This window comes from Ipomoea nil, unplaced genomic scaffold (genome assembly GCF_001879475.1).
Source record: "Ipomoea nil cultivar Tokyo-kokei standard unplaced genomic scaffold, Asagao_1.1 scaffold1031, whole genome shotgun sequence".
Taxonomy (NCBI): Eukaryota; Viridiplantae; Streptophyta; class Magnoliopsida; order Solanales; family Convolvulaceae; genus Ipomoea; species Ipomoea nil.
The window spans coordinates 613,590-630,292 of record NW_017617459.1 but is presented as its reverse complement, the minus strand read 5'-3'; the positions used below and the strand labels follow the sequence as shown (position 1 = coordinate 630,292).

At 40.4% G+C, this 16,703-nt stretch overlaps 1 protein-coding gene across 1 annotated transcript in view; it reads right to left on the bottom strand.

Annotated features, from left to right (window-relative positions):
• Positions 1 to 16,703, bottom strand: part of LOC109180685 (ABC transporter C family member 12-like) — a 113,617-nt gene that overhangs the window by 61,858 nt on the left and 35,056 nt on the right. The gene's annotated exons all lie outside the window — the stretch shown is intronic.

Sequence of the window (16,703 nt, the reverse complement as noted above, 5' to 3'; positions counted from 1 at the left end):
TTTGTGTTACTTTTAAAGTCTCATTGAATTGTTTGGTTTATGCACATGTCTATACATTTGGTTGCAAAGGGGAGTGATGATATGACACAGGAAATCAGCTTAGGAAATCAAGGAAAATAAAGCAAGATTGATTCTCTCAATTATTCTTATTGATTGGCAGTTTGAATTTTATTCTATTTCCTTTACAATTGTTTGATAATTTTGGTTATTATTCTTGTTCATTTTTATGATGGTTGAGTGCATGTAAATCTTTCTATATAAGTTGGGATTTCGTGATGCATTATATGATTCTAGCTTAACAGTTCAAGTATTTGGATTTTATTTTCCCCATGGATATAATTTATTTAGTTTTATTTCTATTAAATTGTTCTACATGTGGTCTTAATTGGTTTTCTAACTATGCTTTGCTATACTGATGGGCATAAAATTGAGCAGTTCAAGAGAGGAGGAGAGCAGGAGATGATAATTAAGAGAAACCTTAGCAGGGATGATCAGGGAAAGTTGTCTGATATGGCTTGTAAGTGGATTTTGAATAATATATATTGGTAATTGGCAATCATTAATTTAATGAAATTTTGGTTTGTTATGTACTGAATTTACCATATTGTAGTTTATTTCCATTCTTTACTTCCAATCTAATTTAATATCTTTTGTCCGTGACTTGCTTTCTTTTTAAGTTGTAACCATAGCTTATCATTTTCAATCCTAAGACACAGTGTAGTCTTTTATATGGTAATTGGTTACTGTGCAAATGGCATGAGCAGACTGAGCTTATATAATATATATTTCAAACAATAGAATTTAATGATGTTGTTGTCTCCCCCTCCCCTCAATCCTAACATGTTTCAGTGTCAATTCACAGTCTAAATCTTGATATGATGAAGGCAATGCTAATTTTTTTCTTCTGGTCTTTTATTTCTAGGAAGAAAGTCATGCGTATAACAAGGGTAAGGCACTTGTTGTGAGCAAAGTTCCATTACCTAATTACCGGCAGATCTTGATGAGCGCCATGGATCAACACAGGAGGTGGTTGAACATGTTAAACTTTTCTTATCTAATTTTCTCCACTCCATTGGGAGATGAGTATAATTTTCCTTTAGAAACAGTTACAAGTACACACAGACTTACTATTGCAATAATGGGCAGGTTAAACGAGCTGGTTCAAGGCTGAAGAGTCGAATTGTTGCCGAGCAATCAATAATCAAATGGGCTAAAATAATTGACCATTATGGAGGACCAAGTTGCAGAAATCCTTCAAGAAGAGAGGTTCAAATGCTATTGTATATGTTAGACTGAAAATTTTATTGTTTGTTTTAGTTTAGATTTATTTAAGTTATTTTTCTCTTCATGTGAAGAAGCTAAAGATCCATCATGCATGTTCTAGTGGAAAATCTCCCTTTGAACATAAAATAAGAAGAAATGAAATGGAAATGTTGGCTTGAGGTATACACTATACGCACACTTAGATGAAAAAAGAGATCTAGCGACTCAAATTTATGCACTATTTAGATTTCCTAAACAACTATACTATTGCAATCTGCAATGTATTGACTCTTCTTTCTCTTGTTTTTTTCTTCTCTTTTTTCATTACAGCTACCGGACGAATTACTTCCTCATGGTTGTTTTTATTCTTGGTAAGAGAGGCTAAAGTTATTAGGCCATTACTTTTAATCTTTTCTCTTCATTTGTAATCTTATGTTTCATCAATGGTATGCACTATTATTCTGATCATTGAAGATAATAATTGGTTTCTTGAAGCTTTTATACCAATTTTATAATTTGTTTGTAACTGTTAAACATGACCACTTAAGAAAAGATTGTCCTTTCCTGTTTCTTTTTGCATGTGGACATTTTAAAATGGGTATTATGACTTACATAATAAATTAACAATACAACATATATTTTATACATTTGATGGTTTGCTATTGGTAGATATTCGTATTCTTTCTTGGCATTGTTATTGTAACACCCCGAAATTTTTCAACTTTTAAGACTTATATAATAAAGGTAAATTCTTATTAAATCCCAAAACATAATATAATAGAGTACGGGGTGCTATGCCACACTTGAGCTAGAGAACTCAGGTGCACAGGCTAACTAACTAATATCCTCAATAACGTAAATACATAAGCATGGCACGCAGGCCAAAAGGGAAACTATCTACTCTACGCTCCAAATCTCTAGCGCGAACCGGTGTCTACTCCTCTGTGCCTGAAAGCCAAATATATCTGTTCAGCGAGAGATGCTGGTAACCCACTCCAACGCGTTGAAATATAGTATATATATATATATATATATATATATATATATATATATATATATATATATATATATATATATATATATATATATATATATATATATATATACAAAAATCATTTCGAAGCAGGAAGATATATACTTAAGAGACACTAGTTTTAAAACCAGGAATAGACTCAGCAATTAGGGACAAGCACATAAGACAACAATAAGCAGTAAAGTAGGAATAACATCATAAGGAATACGCATTTACGGTCACAGGCCACTCCTCAATTTCAAACCACATCATCAACCAATCATCATCCATATCACATAATCATTGATGGCGCCACGGGACCAATCGCATGCCCCGAACATGAGGGTTAATGCTTATAGCATTAACACGGCCCCGCAGCAGCCTACCTCAGTACCGCGGTACGAGGGGAGTTTATTGCAACCAACCCTTCGAGAACCGCTGACGAACTCAACGTCGGACCACGATCCGACACACCGCTGACGCGCCCAGTCGGTGGACCGCGATCCCCTTTACAAGGGGGGACTTACGACCCTACACACCGTTGATGCGCATAATCTGCGAGCCGTAGCGGATCAAGCCCGACACACCGCTGAGCTAAACTCAGTCGATAGGCAAAGATCCTCGGAGACTGCGGTCCTACATACCGATGTCCCACCACTCGGTGGATCGCAGCCAGCCGTAGCCCTACACACCGCCTGATTACTCAGGTCAGTGGGCTACAGCCTTCCTCGGCTTGTTGGCCCTATACACCACCTGGCGCGTCCAGGTCGGTGGGTCATATCACCGAGGCCCATGTGGACCTTCAGTCCTATACATAATCTTTATATACCTGACCGGTCTCTACCAGCCTGGTTAACAGTTGGGATGGTTCTCAGCCCATTCAACTTCCCATATAGTGGACCTCAGTCCTATATCATATCAATATCCCTGACCGGTCTTAACCGGCCCGGTTAAAAGTTGGGATGGTTCTCAACTCATTCAACTACCTGTATAGCCCAATTGATCTTAACCAAGTCGGGGTCATGCATCACGTAACACACAATAGCACGTAATGACACATAATTCACATAGGGAAGGGGAGACATATAATTAAGCTTACTTGTGATCATTCACATACTAAGAATAATTCCTAGGGGCTCATATAACTTCCACCTAGGTCCACGGGTTACCAATTTAACTAGCATGCAATTCCTAAGACTCGTTTAACCTACGAATGGTACCCGAAATTCCAAACTAGACTCAGGCACGGCAAACGGGGTCCGTTGGGACACCATGGGGAACGGGGAACATCAAACGGGGAAGCCGGGGACCCGGGGTGGGGTATGAACCCGCGAGTAGCCAGTGGGTGGGGGTCACCCGCCGACTGCCCGCCGGTGGGCACTGTTCCGGGCAGCGGGTAGCCGGCTGCCCAGTGGCTGCCCGCTGCCGGGCAGTGCCCTTCGGGCAGCGGGTAGGTGGTGGGTTCCCCCACCCCCACCTACCCCCCACTGACTCATTCATCACAAATTCGTCCCGGGATCCTTTGTGGAACCCGAAACCATGCTTAGACACCTTTAAACGCAAATAACGACACCACATAAGCAATTAACGGATCAAAGGCAAGAATCATGTAGGACTTATCCTATATATAAACAACACCCGATCATGCGAATTCCCACCCAAATATAAATCAAGAATGTCCTTAATACAAATTCCCAATCCAACCTAGGGCTCTAATCCCACCCAAATCATCAAGAACATATTTTATTTTCAACATCAAGAAAATATCAAGATTCGTCAAGAATCATCACATCATAATCAAGAACTTCTTTTTATCATCAAGGTCATCAAGATTCTCAAGAACGCATATAAGTCATCTTATCAATCATCAAGAACATAACATAATTATCATAGAAGAATTCGATCAAGACACAAGAATATAGAGGGAGGCCAAGGAAAGAGATTATAGCGAAGAAAATAGGTTTTGTTGAGACATGGGTTACGTCTTAGCCTTAATTAATTTCCTTGGCTATGAAGGGTCTTTCTTTAAGATTCCTCCTTTCTTGATTTCTCCTAAGAGAGTTCTTGGAACTTTCTTGTGTGGTGAGGGATTATTTGTGGTGTGAATTCTAGGTGCCTCCTATGCCCCTATATATATAATTGGCTACTTCTATTTCCTATGGGACTAAGGGTTGGATTTAGGGATAAGGGTCTATGGGCTTATGGTGGGCCTTTCCTAGTTAATGAGATTTTAATCTTTCTTTCTGGGTAATTAATTAATTGGTTTATGGGCCGTAACGCGGGGTGTTACAGTTATCCTGGATTGGAATAAGCTTGTCTTTTCCTGTTTTCTTGTTGTGCAGTAAAGCAACTTTTTAAAGCTGGAATATAAGTGTTTTTTCCTTGTTGCCAGTAATTGAAAGTCCACATGAATCTCTAACTGATGTGTGGGGATCATTTTCCTAACTGGCTGCTTTAGATTGATATTATGGTACTCATAAATGAGTGCTAACATACAAAAAATATGAGGAGGCATGCACTGATAGGTACATTTTTATCAAGTTCCATACGCTGCTTCTTACTTTTGTTGACCTAATTATTTAAGGTATTATAGTTGATTTATTTTCTGATGCAAAAGTTTTGCTTCAACTGCAAGAGGTATGCACAAAGCATAGGTATAACCAGCTTCTGGTTCACATAGTACACCTGAATAGTAACAAAGCAACAAAAGAAAGGATGTTTAACACTGAGCACAATGTGACCAACTATAGTTTCTGCTTATTAATGAATTTGCAGGCAGAAAATATGTTTGCACACAAAGATGAGATTTATTCACGCCCTAAAAGAACATGGTTTATGACAGAAAAGGAGAAAAAGCTTGTGGCAAAGGCAGCTAAAGTGAGTATGCACTCCCTGTGAATACCTCATAATTAGCATATGTATTTTATTTACCGTTATTGAAAACCACTTCCTTTCCCGATAGACATGCTCATTACCTATCATCAACCAAGTAAATGCCAATGGCAATATGAGAATAGTTGATGACTCATGTTCTATCACTTAATTTAATTCCTTATTTTAAATTTATATTTCTAAATATGGGTGGAATTTTGAAAATTCTACTAGGGCTCTAAGGAGAAAGGAAGGGGTTGTAAACAAGGTAATCAGTGCTGAACAAGTAGAAGACGTCAAGATGAAGGAAAAGAAGAAGCCAGAGCATGAGGTGCTTTATTGTTTGGGATTTATGTAATTTGACTATTGACTGTCTGCTCATCCTGCTAATTATTATGATTATTATGCATGACAAAAAAATCTAAATTAATTTGTTATATTAGTTTGTTAATAAATTTTTGTTATATTAGTTTGTTAATATAAATTTCTGACAGAAGTGGATTCACATCACACTGTAAGTCATTAGGCACCCTCTTAAAATTGATATCTAATTTTTGTTGTGTTGCTCTGAACATAGCAAACCAAACCATATGAGTGTTTTCATTTTCATTTTTATTTATGATTGTTTTCAATGCTCTAGATATTTTTTTTAAATTTTTCAATTACATAACACGTCGATTTTTTATAAAAACCGACGTGTTATGTTAATTTTTTAAAAATTAAATACATAGTCGGTTATTAATAAATAATCGACGTCGTATGTATTCAGAATTTTTTTTTAATATACATACAACGTCGGCTATTTGTTAATAGCCGACGTTGTATGTTTTAATAATTAAAAAAAATATACGAAGTCGGTTATTTATTTAGCCGACGTTGTATATTTTCGATACAACGTCGCCCATAACAACTAGGGGTGTAAACGAGCCGAGCCGAGCTCGAGCATACCCATGCTCGAGCTCGAGCTCGGTAAATGAAGCTATGCTCGAGCTCGAGCTCGTGCTCGATCGAGCTCGTGACTGGATGCTCGAGCTCGAGCTCGAACTCGATCTTGAGCTCGAGTTCGAGCATGATTTTGAGCTCGAATTCGAGCTCGAGATCAGGCTCGAACTCGAGCTCGAGATCAGGCTCGAACTCGAGCTCGAGTTTGAGTTCAAATGCGTGCTCGATTTTAACCTTGAATTTGACGGTTTGACCTGTTTGATTTAAAATTTAAACTACTCTGTTTTATCCATACATAAATAATCCAAACTTCAAATCAAAACAATCAAAATAATTTTGCAACGAAGTAAAAGATAGTGAAGACACAAGTCAATAACATTGTTCAAACTTCAAAACATTCAAAATAAGTTTGCAAATCACAACAAAACACAAGTCAACAGTGTAGTAGTCCTTGATTCCTTGTACATATATATTTCGTCCCGGATATGTTCAAAACAGGAAATATCTGTTCAACTTGCAAAAAAAAAATGAATAATATTAGATAATAAATGAAATTAATTAAAAATAGTTAAACAAAGATGTTACTTTGTAACTTACTTTCATGAGTTGGATGCCGGAAGAAATATTTCTTGGAATGATTTCTCTTTCTACAAAAAAAATAAAATAAAAATAAGTATACAATTAAACAAATATTTTTTTAAAAAATAATGTATCTTTTAGCATAAAAGTTAACTTACTTTGTTTTTGGTAACTCCATGTATTTTAATTATATTATACCATATATTATACGGCTCGCGAGCCGGCTCGACGAGCCACGAGCCTAGAGTATCTAGGCTCGGCTCGTGCTCGTTTATTTGACGAGCCGCTCGTGAGCGGCTCGCGAGCGGCTCGGCTCATTTACACCCCTAATAACAACATCGCTTTTTGGCTGACGTTAAAAGTCCAATTTAGCCGACGTTAAAAGCGTTCTGTGTAGTAGTGATTTCTAGTCCTTCGACTATGAAATTTCAGGATTTTAGGAAGAAATTACCAACGAAGGCTAGGATTAATTCCTTAATTACTCCCAATTAGCATTTAGATTTACGGGGTGTCACAAGCTTCCCGAGCGAAGGCCCAGAATCTAAAAGGCTTTGTTACGTTTAAAATTCCCGAGCACAGAGCAGTACGGGCATGCGATTCCGACCGGTAACTTCACCGCAAGAATCTTCAGAGGGTATCGGCGAGCATAGTTCTGGTTGACTACAAAATTATTGGCTCAGTTCCCGATCGTTTGTCAAAGCACAAAGAATAATTGTTCGAGCTTCGCCAAGCCTCCAGAGTGTCACCTTGGCTTGTTTCCGATCGTGGTTGAAACACCAGCGCACAACGTTCCCGGTCATACGATCAGTTCTCCGAGCCCGAGGTATTACGAACAGTGTAATTCCCGTTGTTAATGACATGGTCGTTCGCATAGCATTTCGGACTGGATCTTCTCCGAGCTGGCTCTCCGAGCCGAGCTCTTGCGTATACCGGTCATGTACCGTCTACGCCCCAAGCCCTCCGAGCAGCCATAGATCTTCAAGAACAAGTATCTGATTCTCTGTTCTCCCGAGCTGATGGTCTGTAGCGGCGTTAAGGCACCATTCGATCAATCGCTCCTGAGAGGCAGTCCCGACCCATTGTTCAAGTTTCACTAAGCTTCCCCTGAGCTTCCCGAGCCATCCCGCCACATAGGCTCGGCAAGTGTCGATCGTAACCGACCACCGGAATCGCCATTATGCAACCGGAGCGCCAATCCCGGAAAGCGGAGTATGATACAACCGGGAAATATAAAAATGTCTCGCGGAATTCCCGAGACACTGTCGCCGAACATGAGATCGGCACCTTCCAGTGGCTCAACAAAGATTTCTAATCTAATGAGGAGGGTAGTGATCAAATCTTTCCCGTGCGAATATAATTGCATGCGTGCCGATTGAATTTCGAGTTTATAAAGTTTTTAATGTAAATTTCAAAATAGTAGACTGTATTGGTCATACCCATCAACTAGAATGGGTCGTAGAAATTTAAATTAAAATTATAGAAAGTGTATAGGCTGGAATATAATTGTATAAGTTATAGCTTGTACTTAGAAAATTGTATTAGATTATGATTTGTATAGGCTATAGCTTTGTACCTAGAATATTGTAATAGGGAGAATTAAATGTAATGAGTCCGGTTAGGATGGTATTCTCACCACCGGCACTAAAAAGTCCGGTCGGTTTGGCCACGCCACCACCGGCACTGTTGAGCCCGGGAAAAGTCCCGTCACCAAGCCCTACTAAGTAGGCAATTCTTGTCTCCCGACCCTCGAGGACGAGCCCGGCCGCAACTCACTACCTAACTGTCTAGAACTAATACCCGACCACAATGTCGCTTAAACTTTCCGGCCTTGTTGCCCAAACGACCACAATGTCGCTTAAACTTTTCGGCCTTGTTGCCCAAACGACCACAATGTCGCTTAAATTTTCCAGCCTTATTGCCCAAACGACCGCAAAGTCGCTTAAACTTTCCGGCCTTGTTGCCTAAATGACCACAAAGTCGCTTAAACTTCTCCTGGTTCTCTAGATGTTAACGGTCGCGGTGTTGCGCCAACTTCAAGTTCTTGCTCAATACCGATCAGGGCCCAAGTCCGACCTACCGACCTTAGTGTCGAAAAGCTTTATGTCTCGACTCCATATAGTGTATATGGATTAGCCGTGTGCTAAGTCCGGTTAGGTCGGCATTGCCACCACCGACGCTCTAAGACCAGTTAGGTCGGCATCATTGCCACCTCCGACGCTCTACGCCTGGTTAGGTCGGCATTGCCACCACCGGCGCTCTAAGTCCGGTCCGGTCGGCATAATTGCCACCGCCTGCACTCTACGCCCGGTTAGGTTGGCATTGCCACCACCGGCGCTCTAAGATCGGTCCAGTCGGCATCATGGCCACCACCGGCGCTCTAAGTCCGGTTAGTTCGGCATAGCCACCACCGGTGCTCTAAGTCCAGTTAGGTCGGCATCATTGCACCTCCAACGCTCTACGCCAGCTGGTTAGGTCGGCATTGCCACCACCGGCGCTCTAAGTCCGGTCCAGTTGGCATCATTGCCACCGCCGGCGCTCTACGCCTGGTTAGGTCGGCATAGCCACCACCGGCGCTCTAAGACCGGTCCGGTCGGCATCATTGCCACCGCCGGCGCTTTATGCCCGGTTAGGTCGACATAGCCCACCACTGATCCCTATCATGTTAAAGGACCGATCCCTTGATCGGTGCGACTAGATCTAGCAAAGTTCCAAAGTCCTACGAATTAGGCAAGGCGACCGGTAGTACACCGGCGTTGTGCGCCCGATCGGGTCGCTTCCCGATCGTCGACGCTGTGAGTATAATCCAATACATTGGCATCATAAGCTCGATCGGGTCATTTCCCATTCGCAATCGAAGTTAAAAGGCGAACTCGAGAACCCATCGCATCTACTCCCTAATGTTGACGATTCTCGCCCCTAAGGGAGTGGGGGGTCTACACGGGTTGAATAGCTCGTTCGCCATCATTCGCTAAAGTATTTCTCAGGTAGAGTAGCTCGTTCACTATAGTGTTTCCCGAGTAGATCGGTCGAGTAGCATGCAAACCCTCTATCATACTAGAGGTCTGGTCTATTGATCGGTAAATTTAAACTTCATAAATCCTCCAAGTCCTACAAGCTAGGCAAACCGGCCGTCGGTACCCTAAGTATAGTTGGATGCGTCGGCATCATGAAAATCAGTCGGGTTATTTCCCGATCGCAATCCAAGTTGCAAAGCAAACTTGGGAAACTATCGTATCTACTCCCTTAGGTTGACGGTTCTCGCAACTAAGGTAGTGGAGGGCTACACTCATAAGGTTGTAGAGCACGCTCCCTCAGCCTTTGGAACTCGAGCACTGAAGTGCTTCCCGAGCAAAGTGACCTTCCCGGTCTCGTAGATCGCTTAACGCGTAGATCGACTTTCCTGGTCCCGTAGATCGCTTCACGTGTAGATCGACCTTCCCGATCAAAAGCGTAGATTGACCTTCCTGGTCTCATCTTCGTTAGACCATCGGGTCTCCAAGTGTCCCTCCACCTGGGACTTTCAATTCATAAACCGAGCGCATCCCGCTATCGTTAGACCAACGGGTCTCCTAGTGTTAAGTCATAGAAAGTTCGGTCCCCAAATCGCAAATTAATCCGACCTCCCGGTTATACCTAGAAACCCGGTCGGTAGACCGGTAAAGTAGACCTCTAGATCGCAGCTAACCCGATCTTAGCTAGCTTCCCCGCCGCTCGATCGGTAAAGGTTCAACCTCTCGGATCGTGTTGCAAAACTGACCCCTAGGTCGGGCAACCCCCTTTTTTAGTCCACCAGACTGCGTTTAGCATTGTGCTCTTTTTTCCTTAGCTAAAAAATTTTCCCACTAGGTTTTTTATTAGCTTAAGGTTTTTAATGAGGCAACCGGTATAAGTCATGGACCGTATAATAAGTTTTCCAGCCCGAACCCTTCCTCGCTAACGCATCGTTAGGGCATGGACTAGGGGGGCTTCATGATGGGAAATATACCCCGAGTTCAGGCTCCTCGTACGCTCTGTGCTCCTATTTGGGTCGAGTCAAACGGTTTGGGTCAAGGTCAAACCCGACTTGGTTTGACCTATATAAGGGCATTTGACCCTTCATTTTAGGGGATTTTTCCATTCTCCACTAACTCTCTCTCTCTCTCTCTAAATTAATGTTCTCCCCCTTCCCTCTACAAAGAGATTCAAGAACACATATGAATAAAACACCACTTTGAGCTATATCTCTCTTGTTCATACATATTAAATACAGTACATATATTCTACGAATACACCGAAATTACCCATATCAGCTCTCATCTCCACCAAAGCATAGCCATATCGGTAAGGCATGAGGTAGCGGCCTTGATCTTCTTTACTTCGTCGTCGAGGCCAAGGTTCTCGAAATATTGCTCCATTTGACAAAGGAATTTTTCGACCTCCTTGGTGTCTCTTATGCCTTTGAAGCATGCGGGCTTTGGAACCTCTACCCTTGGGCTTGAAGTGGCAGTGGTACATCTCGTCTTGATGCTTGCTTGCAAAGTTTCGAGGGCTGTGACAACCCAACATTTCATTTTATAAATCTAGTATTAAGAAATCCCAAAATAGCCTTTTTCACTCTATTAAAAATTTTTACGATCAATTGGTGTTTGAATAAAATATTTTCGGCACGTTTTAAATTAATTCGACACCAAAATTTGATTCTATTCGAAAATTCCTAAGTTTTCGGGTACTTCGCGTACCAAGATTTAAATCGAGAAATTTATCTGAGTGAGACCGGGAGAATTCAAAAAGATTTTAAACAAGTGTTCATCCAAATAGCTTTTTGAGGAAATTCATTTTCAACCCCAAAGTATTTAAAGTTAGCATTTCTAGCCTTGGTCCATGATACAAGGTGAACCATTTCATTCCAAAAGACTTTGCTGAGAAACACTTTGTATGCAAGTTTTACCATTTTGCCCTCAACCAATCATTGGCCTTCTACCTAGGGTTTTGGACCCTATATAAACTCCACTATTCCATCTTGATTCCCTGATCTCTTTCTTTGCCTCTCCACACACTTTGTCTGCCAAGAGAAATGGAGAAAACAACATCACAGTAAGCTCATTTCCTTCTTCAATCCTAGCCTTCATTTCTCTTCTAGTTTCTTTTAATATTTGAGGTTCAAGGCTAAGGTTGTATGGTGTGTTTGGGAAGTATAGGTGGTGAAGGAGGCACTAGCTAGATAGAGAGGAAGAAGAGATCCAAGCTAGAAGAAGAACTACAAGAGGTATAACCCCTTGGATTCCTCTTTAAAATTTGGCTCTGTGAAGCCTTAGTATTGAGTAGAAATGAGTAGAAACTATGAGATTTTGTTGTGTTTATGCTTAGAAGTGATCTAGTATTTGTTTGTGAGTTGTTGAGATTTTTTTGGACTTGTTTGGTTGAGTTTTGCAGATGAGAAAGCCTTCTGGTGCACACACAGTGTGCACCAGACAGACTAACGGCCCTAGCCGCAGCCCATCAGGAGGGCCGTCGGCTAGAGCCGTAGTGGCATGGGACTAGGGCACGACCCTATAGGAGGGCCGCCGCCTAGTCCCGGTGGAGTAGCGGGGTACATGGGGCGGACCATGAGGAGTTCCGCCCCAGGTCCCTGACTTTGATTCTGAGAAGAATCTGTGCAGTGGCCGGGTCCTTGTGGCTTAGCTACGTGTCGTTTCGAACCGAGTGTTACGGGCCCTTGTGGCTCGGCTCTTCAGGATCGTCTCGACGCACGTTTTGGCTTTGATTTCGTTGGATTTGGATTAAAAACGAGTATGTTATGAAGGAATTTGTGAAGAATTGCTACACAGAGTATATATTTGCTAAGTTACTGTGTATGAAGAATTATTTGACTATGTGATCTGATGATGTTTTTATTGAGTAAAGAAGCATGATCATTTGAGAATATGATTTATTATGAAAACATGACTAGATTGAGATATTTGATCAATGAGAAATGAAGCATATTTTGTTGATAGAATGTATAGAATTTGCTATGTTGCAAACCGAGCATGACATTTTATTCTTAAGTATTTCATGTTATTTTATACTTGGTTTAGAAACATGTTATAGGGCATTTTGACATTTCACATGTGTCATATTTCAAAAATGCATAAGGGGTCAACGTGAGCCCAAGAATACTTTCAAAAACCATAAACATGTGGTATATCATTCTTTGATGCATTGAAAAGTAGTAGAATTGTTGCATGCATGAGATTGATGCATGAGAGATATATTTATGTATTATCTATATCGGTGAGGTTTTGGAGGATACCGTTTGGACTATGTCCTCTCGGGAGATATTTATGAACATTAAGGTCCCAGTATATGTAACACGGCGTATTCCCACGTTACGAGGTTGGAAACTTCCTGCCAGGCTTGGAATCCTGGTTAGGGGGTGTGCACACTAATAGTTCGATACCTGATTCCACAGAGTTTGAACCACGAGATTGGTTTTGTAGATGGTAGGAGATGTTAGGTCGGATTTATGCCGTTCCCGATGGGGTAATTCACGCTTCGGTGAAACCCTAAGTCGTCTACGAGTATAGAGAAAGAAGAGAGTCAATAGAGACTCAAGAAAGAGAGTCAAAAGAGACTCCAGAGAAAGAAAGAGAGTCAAAAGAGACTCAAGAGAAAGAAAGAGAGTCAAGAGAGACTCAAGAAAGTAAGAAAGAGACCTCCACAGAAAGTACTCTATTTTTATAAAGAGTGTATGAGCATTTATATATATATATATATATATATATATATATATATATATATATATATATATATTATTGCACGAGATTGCATATGAGTATGATCATAGTATGGTATGAGATTACATATTAGTATGTTTATAGCATTGCACAAGATTGCATATGAGTATGAGTATATTATTGCACGAGATTGCATACGAGTATGAGTATATTATTGCACGAGATTGCATATGAGTATGAGTATATTATTGCACGAGATTGCATATGAGTATGAGTATATAGTTGCACGAGATTGCATATGATTATAGCATTGCACGAGATTGCATGAGTATGAATATATAATTGTACAAGATTGCATATGAGTATGATTATAGCATTGCACAAGATTGCGTTTGAGTAAAGTATCGCATGAGAGTACATAATGAGAATGTTGATTTATAATCGTGTTGTTTATCGAATTATGAGATGAGAATATGAAAGCATGAGAATACCTGTTATATGGTTTATTAGCATGATCCTATTTGTAAGTATGAATTACTTGTTAAGTTACTTGAGAAGTTTATTGCTGATGAATTTAAGTGAACAGTCTTTTATATATATATATATATATATATATATATATATATATATATATATATATATATATATATGAGCATGCCAGCTGATATAATAGGGTGCAAGCATCTAGAAAGTATGTGTTAGATCTAAAGATGATTTGAGATGAGTTTATTGCTTATAAAGAAATCAATGTTTTCAAAGTATATGCTAGAATGCTTTACAGGGTTGAGTGTGGTTATACTTAGCTTCGTGCTAACGGGTGTTTTCCTATTTGTCTATGTGTTGCTTGCAAAACCCCTTTCAGGTGGGCCCAACAATGAGAAGAGATCGAGTTATATTAGTGTCTTAGTTTGAGATGTCTAAACTCTAGTTTTATTGATGATCATGTTATGAATTTTAGACTTATTTTGATGTTATGTTTTGAGGATGATGTAGACTATTGGGGTGACGTTTTTACCCCTTACGTTTCCAGTATTTATTTTTGGATACCAGACTTTTATATTATTTCTAGTTTTACCCCTTAGCCTGTGCAATCACCACGGAGTGGTGGTTGTGGCGGTGACACTCCCACTAATTATCTTTTAGTTATTTCCGCTTCTTAGTGATGTTAATGACTGTTTAGAGTTGCAATTAAGAGTTAGAAAAGTGGGGTGTTACAAGGGCGTTCATCATCCTCTCCTCAAATTGGTTAAGACAATCCTCTATTGCTTGGTTGTTGTCCTTAACCTAGTCGAGTTCCCCCAAAACGTGCTCCTGAAGTGTGACAAAGTTAAACTCGACCCTCTCGAGTTTATTTCCATGTTCCCCCACAATTTGCTCCAATGCAGCAACCTCCCTTGCCTTTCTTTGGCGACGCCTCTTATTGACATGGGTTGAAAAGGGTTCCCTCCCTCGTTCCTCATTTGTGTCGGACGCACACATATCCTCCATGTTTTCCATCGCAACGAACTAGCAACCCAATCACAAACGCGGCTCTGATACCAACTGTCACGGACTCGTTCTCGCTAATGACGTCACGTGCATCCTTAGCTACTCTTTTCCTCGCAATAGCTAAGTCAGCCTCGCTCGATCCTCGAAGGTGATGCTAATCAAATGATGGGATGTCTAGGTAAGTGAGTAGGGCAAGAAGGCTTAAGAAAGAACTCAAAAGCTTAGATTATATGGAACTTGGAGTCTTTGTATGGTTGGTTTCTTAATTACAAATGAACCCCTTTGAGTGTTTTTAAACATTGGTTGGTACTCTAGATTTGGTCACCCATTGCATAGTGTTTTTAAACATTTATCTTCTATATTAAATTGTTCATGAACTTTGTGATATTTGTCATATGTCCAAACAAACGCGTTTACCATTTTCTATTAGTCACACTTCTACTAATGCATGCTTTGAACTTATACATGTCGATCTTTGGAGTAAGTATTTTACTCCACTCACAATGCTCACCATTATTTTTTGACCAGATGATTATTCTTGTACTACTTGGACTTATTTGATGAAATACAAATCCGATGCTTATCTCTTACTTGTTCATTTCTTGGCTTATGTTAAAAATCATTTCAATACTTGCGTTAAGACCTTTTGTTTTGATAATGGTTCTGAATTCATCCAAACTGTTTTTGCAAAATTTATTGCTTTAACAAGGAATGTTACAACACTCCATTGTCCTGGCACACCTCAACAAAATAGAGTGGTTGAATGCAAGCACCCCCACCTCCTTAATGTGGCGCGTGCCCTGCGCTTCCAAGTTGGCTCCCTTTGCGTTTTTGGGGCGACTGTGTCTTAACTGCCACTTATCTTATCAATCGAACACCTACCCCTATTTTAGACAATAAAAGTCCTTACGAATTATTATTTGGTCATGCTCCTGATTTTTAGCACTTACGCACTTTTAGTATATCTTTGCTATGCTTTTGTTGTACATCATCCACACAAATTTGTATCTAGGGCCAGACACTGCATTTCCCTTGCTATCCATAAGGACGCAAAGCATACCAGCTATATGATCTTGTTTCTAACAAAAAATATTTTAGTCGTGATGTGATTTTATATGAAAATATTTTCCCTTCAAAACTAATGACCCCACTTTTGAATCCACTACTTCCCTTTCCCTATCACTCTCAATAAGGATAGCGAACAACCTATTGCTATATCCGAACCACCATATGAAATTCCATGCACTCCTTGCCACCTCCCACACCCCCACCACTATCCTCTACCACGCAACAGCAATCCAACCCTTCCCTTGCCCCATGTTGATCCCAAAGACAATCCAAACCACCTGCATCTCTCTAATTACCAATGTCACATGGCCACCTCCACCCATTCACCTACATACCCCATTTCCCATTTTCTTAATTCTCAATCATACTTATTGCAACACTCGCATTTTATAAACAACATCACCGAAGAAACTGAACCCACTTCCTATACTATAGGTTGCACAGATTCAAAATGGAAACAAGCAATGGAAGCCGAAATAAATGCTCTTGAACATAATAACACTTGGTCTCTCACTCATCTCCTTGGTTGTAGGTGAGTCTATCACATCAAGTACAATTCTAATGGGTCTGTTGAACGCTTCAAAGCTAGGCTTGTTGTCAAAGGGTACTCCCAACTTGAAGGTTTTGGCTTTACTAAAGTCTTTGCCTCAATTACCAAACTCATCACTGTACTTAGCATTGTCGTGACATAGGGCTAAGCAACCCATCAACTTAATGTTTCAAATGCTTTCCACGAAGAACTACATGAGGGGGTCTATATGCAACTCCCACCCAGTTTTGGACAA